The sequence below is a fragment of the Sorghum bicolor genome, chromosome 8 (assembly GCF_000003195.3).
Source record: "Sorghum bicolor cultivar BTx623 chromosome 8, Sorghum_bicolor_NCBIv3, whole genome shotgun sequence".
NCBI lineage: Eukaryota > Viridiplantae > Streptophyta > Magnoliopsida > Poales > Poaceae > Sorghum > Sorghum bicolor.
Window position 1 is genome coordinate 18,932,161 of NC_012877.2, and position 11,506 is coordinate 18,943,666.

Below are 11,506 nucleotides of genomic sequence, written 5' to 3' on the forward strand. Positions count from 1 at the left end.
ACCATACCGTACAAGCATGCGACCTCAGAACCAGCACAAGGCGGCTGGCAGGGCAGAACACAGGAGCACGCGTAATCATCACCGGGCTATCAAGATGGGACGGCTCGAGGCCATGCCGTACGGAAGCCTCGAGTAGGTCAGCGCTCCATGCGGCTATCGATCCCTACTCTAACATCTACGCATGTACCCTGTGTCTCTCCTTTGAGCTATAAAAGGAGAGACTCAGGAATAGAAGAACGGGACATCACAACACAAGAACACACACACGTAGTAGAGCTACACACTTCATACCACGCTTGTATTCGCCCCTGTACAAGCACTTAGGTGCAAGATAATACAAACTCTCTCCCCCCGCTGGACGTAGGGCCTTCTCTTGCCCGAACCAGGATTAATCTCTGTGTCTTCTTGCATCACCATCCGGAAAGGGGAACACGCATACAAATTTACTCGTTGGTGTGACCCCCCGGGGGAAAAACACCGACAGTTGGCGCGCCAGGTAGGGGTCCTGCGTGTTTTTCACCGATTTCCCACCACTTTCCGGATGGCTACTCTTGCCTCGCCGCTTCTGCGCTCCACGGTGATTTGGTTTGGGAGTCTCGAGTTCATGTCTACGGGCTCCGGCTACGACATGATCTTGCTCTCAGTCAAAGGACCAGGAGGAGTCCGCGTTACGCCAGCACGGTTGAAGGCTCCGAGACGCCCTCACCACCACGCCTCCCCGCCTAAGAAGAGGCGCGGGCAGCACCACCGCGGCCCCTCTGCTTCAGCACGACCAACAACTCGTGCAAGGCAGGATGTGGGCCACAAGTCGGCAACACCGTGTGACCGAGCAACAAGCACGACGACTCAGCACCGCGCGACGACGGGGGGAGACGCGTCTCGCGCGCCCTCCCCCACCGCAGCTAGGCTACTTCCACACGGGTTGTTCTCTCCAAGGGCGGCACTGCCGTTCGGGTTGGACAACACCGCGGCGTCGCTCGCCAAGGCGATATGCCCAAACGCCCAGACGTACGTAGAAAGACCAATGGTCCTCCCACGTAGCTCTGAAGCGCGGCGGCCGGTGTCCGAGCTGCCGGACCTTTCCCGAGTACGAGGCCTCCGCCGTCTAGGCCCCGGACGATACTCGATCACCTCCCTCAGGCAACGATTGCTGGAGGAAGGACGTGGGTGTTTCCACGCCGCCGAACCGGACTCCGACTCCGAGACAGACAGCTATGACCCTACGAGGGAATGCTATCACATCAACGGGGCGGCAGAAACCACCGACGAGACACGGGATGCTGCTGCGGGTGGTCGAGCCCCCGTGGCGCAAGAAGACCCCAGGACGCCTGGGAACGACGGACGGCTCGACCCTCTTCCTCAGGAAGATAGAACTGCGCAGCTCGCGCAGCTGCGGGAGCTCAAGATGAAGCTCGACGAAGATCGCGAGCGCCTCGTCCTGCTCGAGCAAATCCTCGAACAAGACCTGCCCTACCCGCCGGGCGGAAGTGTCCGCAGACGCGCTCGAGAGGTACATCGACAGATCGTCGGTGACGCAGAGGCGGAGCAACCTGTCAGCCGTTTCCCTCGAGCAGGCCAGAATGTAGTGGCAGCGACGATGCTGCTACGTAACATGCCAGAACCATCAAATTCCCAGGCCCGACGCATTCGAGATGAAGTTCAGACATTGCTCCAGGTGGCAGCAGTTCAACAAGCCGAAAGTTCGGCATCTCGACGACGAGGAGCTGCCACAGAGAAGCGCGACGAACAGCCTCTAATCGAAGAGGAGGTGTCTGTCCAGCAACAACCTCCCCCTCGAGGTAGAAAGACCGCTTTCATCCTCCCCGCCGACAATCAACGTCGATACGACGCGCGGCACGACATCAAAGAAAATAGACGCCGCCGGCACGGAGACGCGGAAGAACGTGGTTATAGCGCGCATCGCGGTGGGAGGTACGACAGCGACGAGGACCGGGTGGCCCCCGAGCCACCGGGCCCGCGGGTGTTCAGCAGGGCGATTCGCAGCACGCCCCTGCCTAGTCCATTTCGACCCCCAACCAGCATCGCGAAGTACAATGGAGAAACCAAGCCAGAGCTATGGCTGGCCGATTTCAGGCTGGCTTGTCAGCTAGGTGGCGCTCGAGGGGATGATCGAGCCATCATCAGACAGCTACCCCTTTTCCTCTCCGACACCGCCCGTCGATGGCTCGAGGAACTCCCTGCCAATCAGATTCACAACTGGGTTGATCTGGTCAGAGTCTTCGAGGGTAACTTCAAAGGGACCTACATACGGCCAGGGAACTCGTGGGACCTCAGCAAATGCAAGCAGAAGTCAGGAGAGACTCTTCGGGAGTACGCTCGACGCTTCTCGAAGCAGCGCACTGAGTTGCCACACATCCCCGACCACGACGTCATCTTGGCGTTTGTCTCGGGCACCACCAGTCGAGACTTGGTGCGGGAATTAGGCCGCAATCGACCTCAGACCGTCGACGAGCTGATGGACGTAGTAGCTAACTACGCGGCAGGGGAGGAGGCAGTCGGCGCCTTCTTCAGCTCAGAAGGAAGAAAAGGCAAGCAGCCCGTCAATGAAGATGGGACTTCCAGTCGAGGCCTCAAGAAAAATAAAAAGAAGAAGAAAGTGCGGCAGTTCCACCAGGAAGATTCAGGTGACGACCTCGTCGCCGCCATGGATCGAAAGAAGCCGCGAGGCCCTCCGGAGGGAGGCATCTTCGACAAGATGTTGGAGGAGCCGTGCCCTTACCATAAGGGAGGCGCCAACCACAAACTCAAGGACTGTCGTATGCTGAGAAAGCATTTCGACGGTCAGGGGTTCAAAAAACATACGCGTGATGACTCCAAGAAGGAGAAGGCTGGCGGCAAGGAGGACAACAAAGATGACGACGGCTTCCCCGCCGTCCACGACTGCTACATGATCTATGGCGGGCCTTCGACTCAGTTGACCGCGAGGCAGCGCAAAAGGGAGCGTCGCGAAGTCTTTACAGCAAGAATGGCGGTGCCCCAGTACCTTAGCTGGTCGAGCACTCCCATCACTTTCGACCGAGAAGACCACCCTGACAAGGTAGTCGCCCCAGGCGTCTACCCACTCGTCGTCGACCCCATCATCGTCAACACCCGACTCTCGAAAGTGCTGATGGATGGTGGCAGCAGCCTCAACATCATCTACCTCGAGACCCTCGATCTCCTCGGCATCGATAGAGGACGCCTCCAGCCGAGCGCCGGCGGTTTCCATGGCGTCGTACGAGGGAAAAAGGCACTGCCAGTAGGTCGAATCGACCTACCGGTCTGCTTCGGCACGGCGGCCAACTTCAGGAAGGAGACCCTCACCTTTGAGGTGGTTGGGTTCCGAGGCACGTACCACGCCATCATCGGGCGCCCGGGCTACGCCAAGTTCATGGCTATACCCAACTACACATACTTGAAGCTGAAGATGCCTGGTCCCAAAGGCGTCATCACTGTCAGTTCCTCCTTCGAGCACGTGTACGAGTGCGACGTCGAGTGCGTCGAGTACGGGGAGGCGGTCGAGAGCTCCACCGAGCTCGTTGCAAAGCTCGAGGCCATGGCCGCTGAGGCTCCAGAGCCTAAACGTCATGCGGGCAGCTTCGAGGCGGCGGAAGGAACTAAGAAGATCCCGCTCGACCCCAACAACTCCGACGGCAAGGTGCTGACGATCAGCACCGACCTCGACCCCAAATAGGAAGCCGTGCTCGTCGACTTTCTCCGTGCAAATGCTGATATGTTTGCATGGAGTCCCTCGGATATGCCGGGCATACCGAGGGAAGTCGCCGAGCACTCCTTGGAGATTCGAGCCGGTTCCAAGCCAGTGAAGCAGCGGTTGCGCCGATTCGACGAGGAAAAGCGCAAGATCATTGGCGAGGAAGTCCACAAGCTTTTGACGGCCGGATTCATCAAGGAGGTTCATCATCCTGACTGGTTAGCGAACCCTGTATTAGTTAAGAAAAAGAATGGGAAAATGAGGATGTGTGTCGATTATACTAGTTTGAATAAAGCATGTCCAAAAGTTCCCTTTCCATTGCCACGCATTGATCAGATTGTCGATTCTACCGCGGGATGTGAAACCCTTTCTTTCCTTGATGCTTATTCTGGTTACCACCAAATAAAAATGAAAGAGTCCGACCAGCTCGCGACCTCTTTCATCACACCTTTCGGGATGTATTGCTACGTGACCATGCCATTTGGGCTTCGAAACGCGGGAGCCACGTATCAACGTTGCATGCTCCACGTATTTGGCGAACATATAGGCTCAACGGTCGAGGCCTACGTCGACGACATTGTCGTCAAGTCAAAGCGACGAGGAGACCTGATCCAGGACCTCGAGGTTGCCTTCAGCTGCTTACGCACCAGCCGGATCAAGCTCAATCCCGAGAAGTGCGTTTTCGGCGTGCCTCGAGGCATGCTCCTAGGATATATTGTTTCGCAGCGCGGTATCGAGGCCAACCCCGAGAAAGTCTCGGCCATCACGAAAATGGGGCCAATCCGAGACATCAAGAGTGTGCAGAGAGTCACGGGGTGTCTGGCGGCTCTGAGCCGTTTCATCTCGAGACTAGGAGAAAAGGCATTACCATTATATCGACTCCTAAAGAAGGTCGAGCGCTTTTCTTGGACCCCCGAGGCCGAGGAAGCACTCGAAAAACTGAAAAAGACGCTGACCTCGGCACCGGTCCTGGTTCCACCTCAACCTGCGGAGCCGCTGCTCCTCTACGTCGCGTCGACGACCCAGGTCGTCAGCGCGGCGGTGGTGGTCGAAAGACAAGAGGAGGGTCACGCGCTGCCAGTCCAAAGGCCAGTCTATTTCGTCAGCGAGGTGCTTTCGGAGACCAAGGCGCGTTACCCCCAAATCCAGAAGCTGATCTACACCGTAATCCTTGCCCGCCGCAAATTGCAGCATTACTTCCTTGGTCATCCTATCACGGTGGTCTCTTCTTTCCCCTTGGGCGAGATAATCCAGAGCAAGGAGGCCACGGGAAGGATAGCTAAGTGGTCGGTCGAGCTCATGAGCGAGACTCTCACTTACGCGCCTCGAAAGGCCATCAAATCGCAAGCCCTGGTAGACTTCGTCGCGGAATGGACAGACTCCCAGCTTCCCCCGACTCAGGTCCAGGCGGAGCTGTGGACAATGTATTTCGACGGGTCACTCATGAAAACTGGGGCCGGGGCCGGCCTGCTGTTCATCTCACCCTTGGGCGTCCACATGAGGTATGTAATCAGGATTCATTTTGCCGCATCTAACAATGTCGCAGAATATGAGGCCCTCGTCAACGGTCTTAAGATCGCTATCGAGTTAGGAGTCCGACGCCTCGACGTCCGAGGTGACTCCCAACTCGTCATCGACCAGGTAATGAAAACCTCGAGTTGCCATGACCCAAAAATGGAAGCATACTGCAAGGAGGTGCGTCGACTCGAAGACAGGTTCCACAGCCTCGAGCTTGTCCATGTCGCTCGACGCTACAACGAGGCAGCCGACGAACTCGCCAAGATTGCATCTACCAGAGGCACAGTGCCGCCTGATGCATTCTCAAAGGATCTTCACGAGCCATCCGTCGACCTAGGCACGGGGGCTGGCGTCGACACCACCATCGCCCAACCAACCAATGCTGTCAATGCGCTCTTGATGGAGGAAGAGGTGATGGAAATAGAACGACGACCGGGTCGACCATTCGATTGGCGCACACCGTTCCTCGACTGCCTTATCCGCGGTGAGTTGCCAGAAGACAAGACAGAAGCTCGTCGTATCGCTCGACGGGCCAAATCATATGTGATCTATGGCGAAGACAACGAGCTATATCGACGGAGCCCGACGGGGGTCTTACAACGTTGCATCACCGTAGAGGAAGGCCGAAAACTCCTCGATGACCTGCACTCGGGGGCTTGTGGCCACCACGCCGCCCCATGGACCCTTGTAGGAAACGCTTTTCGGCTACTGGCCAACGGCCGTGGCGGATGCCATCGAGCTCGTACGCTCGTGTCATGGGTGCCAATTCTACGCCAAACAGACGCATCTGCCCGCCCACGCTCTTCAGATGATCCCCATCACCTGGCCGTTTGCGGTATGGGGGCTCGATTTAGTAGGACCTCTACAAAAGGCGAAAGGAGGGTATACCCATTTGCTGGTGGCCATCGACAAGTTCTCCAAATGGATCGAGGCTCGACCCATCACCAACATCCGCTCCGAGCAGGCCGTCCTTTTCTTCTCCGACATCATCCATCGGTTTGGGATCCCCAATGTCATCATCACCGACAACGGCACCCAGTTCACTGGCAGAAAGTTCTTGGATTTCTGCGATCAGCATCACATCCGTGTGAACTGGTCCGCAGTAGCCCACCCTCGAACTAACGGCCAGGTCGAGCGTGCCAACGACATGATTTTGCAAGGACTCAAGCCAAGGATCTACAATCGATTGAAGAAATTCGGCAAGAAATGGGTCGAGGAGCTCTCCTCAGTCCTATGGAGCCTTAGGACAACGCCAAGCAGGGCCACAAAATACACCCCGTTCTTCATGGTCTACGGCTCTGAAGCTATCCTCCCCACAGACCTCGAGTATGGGTCACCACGACTCAAGGCTTACAACGAGCAATCGAACAAAGAGACTCAGGAAAACGCGGTCGACCAACTCGAGGAGGCTCGAGACATGGCCCTCCTCAACTCTGCTAGATATCAGCAGAGACTCCGACGCTACCACGACAAGCACGTGCGCAAGAGGGACCTCAACATAGGCGACCTTGTCCTACGACGCCGGCAAAGCAACCAAGGACGCCACAAGCTGACCCCACCTTGGGAAGGCCCGTATGTGGTGGCCGAGGTCCTTAAGCCAGGAACGTACAAATTGGCGGACGAAAAGGGGGCAGTCTTCACCAACGCATGGAACATCGAACAGCTACGTCGATTCTACCCCTAGAAGTCCTAGATTTACGATCCTACTTTTTGAACGAAGACTTTGTAAATGAACGCATGAATAAATAAAGTCTTTCCCTCGAGCGGCTTATTTCTGCACCAAAAATAGTTACGAGTTATAGTCTCGACGTCAAAAGGGGATGCCGACCATGACCCATCATAGTCCGCACCCCCTCGGGGGCTACCAGAGGGACGACCCCTCCCCAAGCGTCGAAAAAGCCAAGAAATTTTCTTTTCTTGCTTGGTAAACCTTACATGGTTCGAGTAGCTAAGGCACCTCGAGCCCCTCAAAGGCCGAGGGATAATGAGCCGGAAAACTCCCACGCCCCTGGGCTACGGAAATTGAGTTTGTTTCTGACGAAAGGTCGAGCAAGGGATACAAACGTAGGAATAAAGAGAAACAAAGGAACCTCGAGCGGAAAGACAAATAAGCATTTAACAATTATGAAAAGATACTATATCATGTAACAGCAAAATTAATAAAGTATCGTACAAGGGGCCTCAGGCGCCCTGAGCAGGCTCGCAGGCCTCAGTCAACGGCACGATCCTCACCGCCCTCGCCTCCGCCCGAGCTAGCCTCAGGAGGGAGCACCTCAGGCTCGAAGAGCTTGGCCAACCTTTCCCCAGGAGCCTCCGCGTCGTCGATCAAGGCATGGAGCCTCTCCTCGTTCTCCGCGTCGGTCTTGGAGATGTCGGTGACGAAGCCATGGGACACCACCTCCATGTTGTAGGAGAAGCCCGAGCAGACAACCGCCATCGCCCGCTTCACCCCGATGTGGAGGGCATCCCGCACCCGATCTCGCAGCGTTGCGCCTATGTAGCACAACTGGTCGATCAGGGCGTCACCTCGAGTGTCCTCCCTCGACTCATCCATAGGCTCGACCTCCCAAGAGGTCGAGAGATCGCTTATCGCCGTCCGCACTCGACGGTTCAAAGCAACCTCAGCCTCGAGCTGAGCCTTGGCGTTGCGAGCCTCGGCTTGGGCGGCCAGGAGTTCGTCCTTGAGCCCTATAAATACCAATACAAAGAAGCTTTAGGAAAAACTCAAGCACACCTCGAAAAGGAAATTCGACAAAGGAAACATACCTTTGATGCTCTCCTCTAGGGCCGTGTTCTCGCCGACCAATCTGGTGTTGGCACGCTCGATCTCTCTGTTGGAGCGCGCCAGCTCAGTATTGGCGACGCGGAGATCTTCGATCACCCTGCCAGCCTGAGCGATGGCTCCACTCTTCTCCAGCAATTCTCCCTTCAGACGCTCGACGTCGTCAGAGAGACTGCGGGATCGAGCTCGCTCCATCTCGAGGTCTTCGAGGGCCTTCTTCTTTGCGTCCTCGGTGGCACCCCTGGCGACCTCATTGTCCACGAACGCCACTTTCATCTTTTGGAAGGTATCGCGGAGGGAGTCCAGGTCGGTTTGGAGAAGGCCCTTCTCCTTGTCCAGGTCCGCGATGACGCTCTTGTGGGACAGGGCCTCCTCCCGGGCTCTGGACGCGGCCTCCTCGACCATAAGAGCCCGCTCCCGTAGCTGCATCGCCTCCTCCTCCGCCTTCTTCGAGACCTCTCGGGCCTCGGCCAAAGCAGCCTCCCTCACCTTCTTCTCCTCCTCGAGTGCTATGAGATCTTTGTAAGCTTTAAGCAGCTTTTCCTGCGACTTGAGGAGTTGATCCTTGAGGAGGGGAAGCTGCTCCCATCCGCCCCTCGTGGCATGTATGAAGCTGGACTTGATGCGAGAGGTCTCTTTCATATCCTGCGAATCAGGGGTCAGAGGGATTAGAACACAGAAACCAGAAAGCACCACAAAGATTGGAGCTCAAGAAACACTTACAAAATAAGCTGGCCCAAGCCCGTTGTTGATGACGTCCGATAGGAGCCCCACCACGTGTTTCATCCAAAGGCGGAGCTCCTCGACATGCTCCCACTTCTCGACTTCCTTCTTGTCGTCGAGGAAGATATTGGGCTCGGACGGGTCGCTGGAAGCTCGGATACGAATCCGATCGGGACACCAGTTCTCCATCTCCCGATCAGCCCGCACCTTGACGCCGCGGAGAAAGTTCTCGACGGTCTCGAGGGAACCCCCGTGGCGCAAGAACAGGTCGGCGAGGCAAGGGAACCGCCCGTCGTCGTCCACCGTCTTCCACGTACCGTCCTTGCTCCCAGACGACCCGATCTCATCCTCCTCAGAGGGAAAGCGGTCCTCCCATGCTCGACGCTCCCGGAGGAACCCTGGGGCGATCCCGTCCATGCCGTAGATTGTCCTCTTGATCTCGGACTCGGGGTCGGTGGGGGTGCGCATCATGCAGGCGAGCGCCACCACTCCGTCCGCTCGCCCCGACTCTGCCCGGATCGCGGCAGGCGCCCCCGGGAGGAGCCACGCTGGGGTGGGAGGTCCGTACACCGGCAAATTTCCCTCTTGATCGCCGGGCTCTTGCGACGCCAGTGGCGCCGGTTCGGCCAAAACTTGAGGCGGGGGCTCGAGTGGCTCGTCCTCTTGGCCCCCCAGCTGCTGTTGCTGCCCCAGCTGCTGCTGCTGCTCCTCCTGCTGGTGCTGCAGCTGCTCCTCCGGCTGGGGTCGCTGCTGCTGCTGCTCCAGTGACGGCTGCGTCGCCTCGCGCTCCCGCTCCTCCTCCTCCACCATCTTCCTTTGCGCCTCAAGAGCTTGAAGACCTGCAGGCCAGGGAGTCCGTCCCGCGACGTTGGGGGTCGATGCTTCTTCCTCCATAGGCCGAGCGCCCCCAGACGCTTCGTTGCCATCAGACGTATCGCTGATGGTGATGGGTTCCCCCTCGACCCCCAATCGAAAGGGCTCGGGGGCTCCCTCTGACGTTCGCGTCTGGGGGGCCGCATCATGAGTCGGCGGCGGCGGAGTAGGCGCGGGACGAGATAAAGCCCTCTCGACGCCGGCTGGAGGTTGGGTGCTGGATGAGCCTACAAAACAAAGGGTAAGGGTCAGACGTTATGATAACCAACGTAAGAATATCGCGACACCCAGGAATTAACTACGAACCTGGTTCCGTGGAGGCGGCACCCGTTCTGAGCCTCTTGGCCATTGACGGTTGGGCCTGCTCGAGGGTCCGTTTCGGCCTGAGAAAAAGTCGGCATGTGAGGAAAGGTGAAAGAATGGGGGGACAAAGACCGCAACATCAAAAGGGCTTACCCCACGGGGAGAACGGCTCGCCTTCCGCCACCCCGACCAGCGGGCCTCGAGCCACCCCGCGTCGGGGCTCTAGGCCCCTCGAGGGCAGGAACTGGCTTAGGTACGTCGGTCCCCGCCTGGCGGACGCCGGGACTCGCGCTCCTACGGCCGGCGTCTCCTTTCTCAGAGGCCGCGGCGCGACCGCGAGTTAGCGGCCCCGATGCCTGGGACCTAGCCGGACCGCTCTCCCTGGGCGCCGGGGGAGGGCGCGGTACGTCTTGGCCCGCCTTGAGCGTGGAAGGAGCGTCGGCCCAGGGATGACGAGATCCGCTCGGACCCTCCTCTGGCGCCTCCGTCCGGGGGGCGTCGACGTCACCTCGAGGCGGGCCCTCGAGAATCCGATCGAGGCGCGACGCCATCCCCTCGGAGTCGTCGCTACCCTCGTCGTCGTCATCATCATCATTGGGGGATTCTTCCTCAGGCTCCCCCCTCTGCCTGGATTTGGCTCGACGCGCCTCTAATGCTTGGCGGTCGAGGTTCTTCTTCTTCTCCCCCTTCTTTGCGGAGTCCTTGGCAGACTTCAACTTTTCGGCGGATTGGCGCCGTTTGTCGCGATCGACCTCGTCCTCCTTTACCGGAGGCCTCGAGGACCGGACATCAATCCGACCCTGCCAAAACTAAGGTAGACTTAGAAAAAAGAGAGGGGAGAAAGGAAACCCAGAATCGGGGATGCGCGTAAGAAGAAAGCGTACCAGATCGATCGAGCCTGCGTCAGGTCTCATGGGGAAGCCGTTGACATGCTCCGGCTGAAAATCAACGGCAATTGCGGCCCTGACTCGGGCAGTGACTTCGTCGTCCGTCGGAGGCTCGTTGGACATCCGACATGCCTCGAGGTCCCGAGATGAGACGCCAGGGCCCATCTCATCCATCCTCAACGGTCGTGACATCAGAGGGAGAACTCTCCGATGATGGACGGCCGAGAGGACGAGGGCGGCGGTCAAACCTTCCTGGCGAAGCTTCTTCAGGGCGTCGAGGAGAGGGTCGAGCCGAGACTGATGAGCTTGGACGACGCCGTACGTCCAGTCCGCTGGACGCTCCAAGATCAGACGGCCCGAGTAAGAAGGCAGGAGGTTGTCGTCGTTCCGCAGGTAGAACCATTGGGAGTCCCAGCCGGCGTGGTTGGTCGACAACCCTACCGGGATGTACTCCCGCGGCCGGTCCGTCTTCCCCGTCTTCTGCACCAGATTGAGGCAACCCGCCCGCACGGGCTTCCTTACGCCCGTGGTTCCGGTGGAGGCGTGAAACAGCTCGCCCCTGTAGAGGTGGAGCCACAGCTCCCAGTGCGGCATCATCCCCAGGAAGCCCTCACACACGGCGGCGAAGACCGCCGCTACGGTGATGGCGTTCGGAGAGAAGTGCTGGAGCTCCACCCCATAATGGAAGCAGAGGGCCCGCATGAAGCG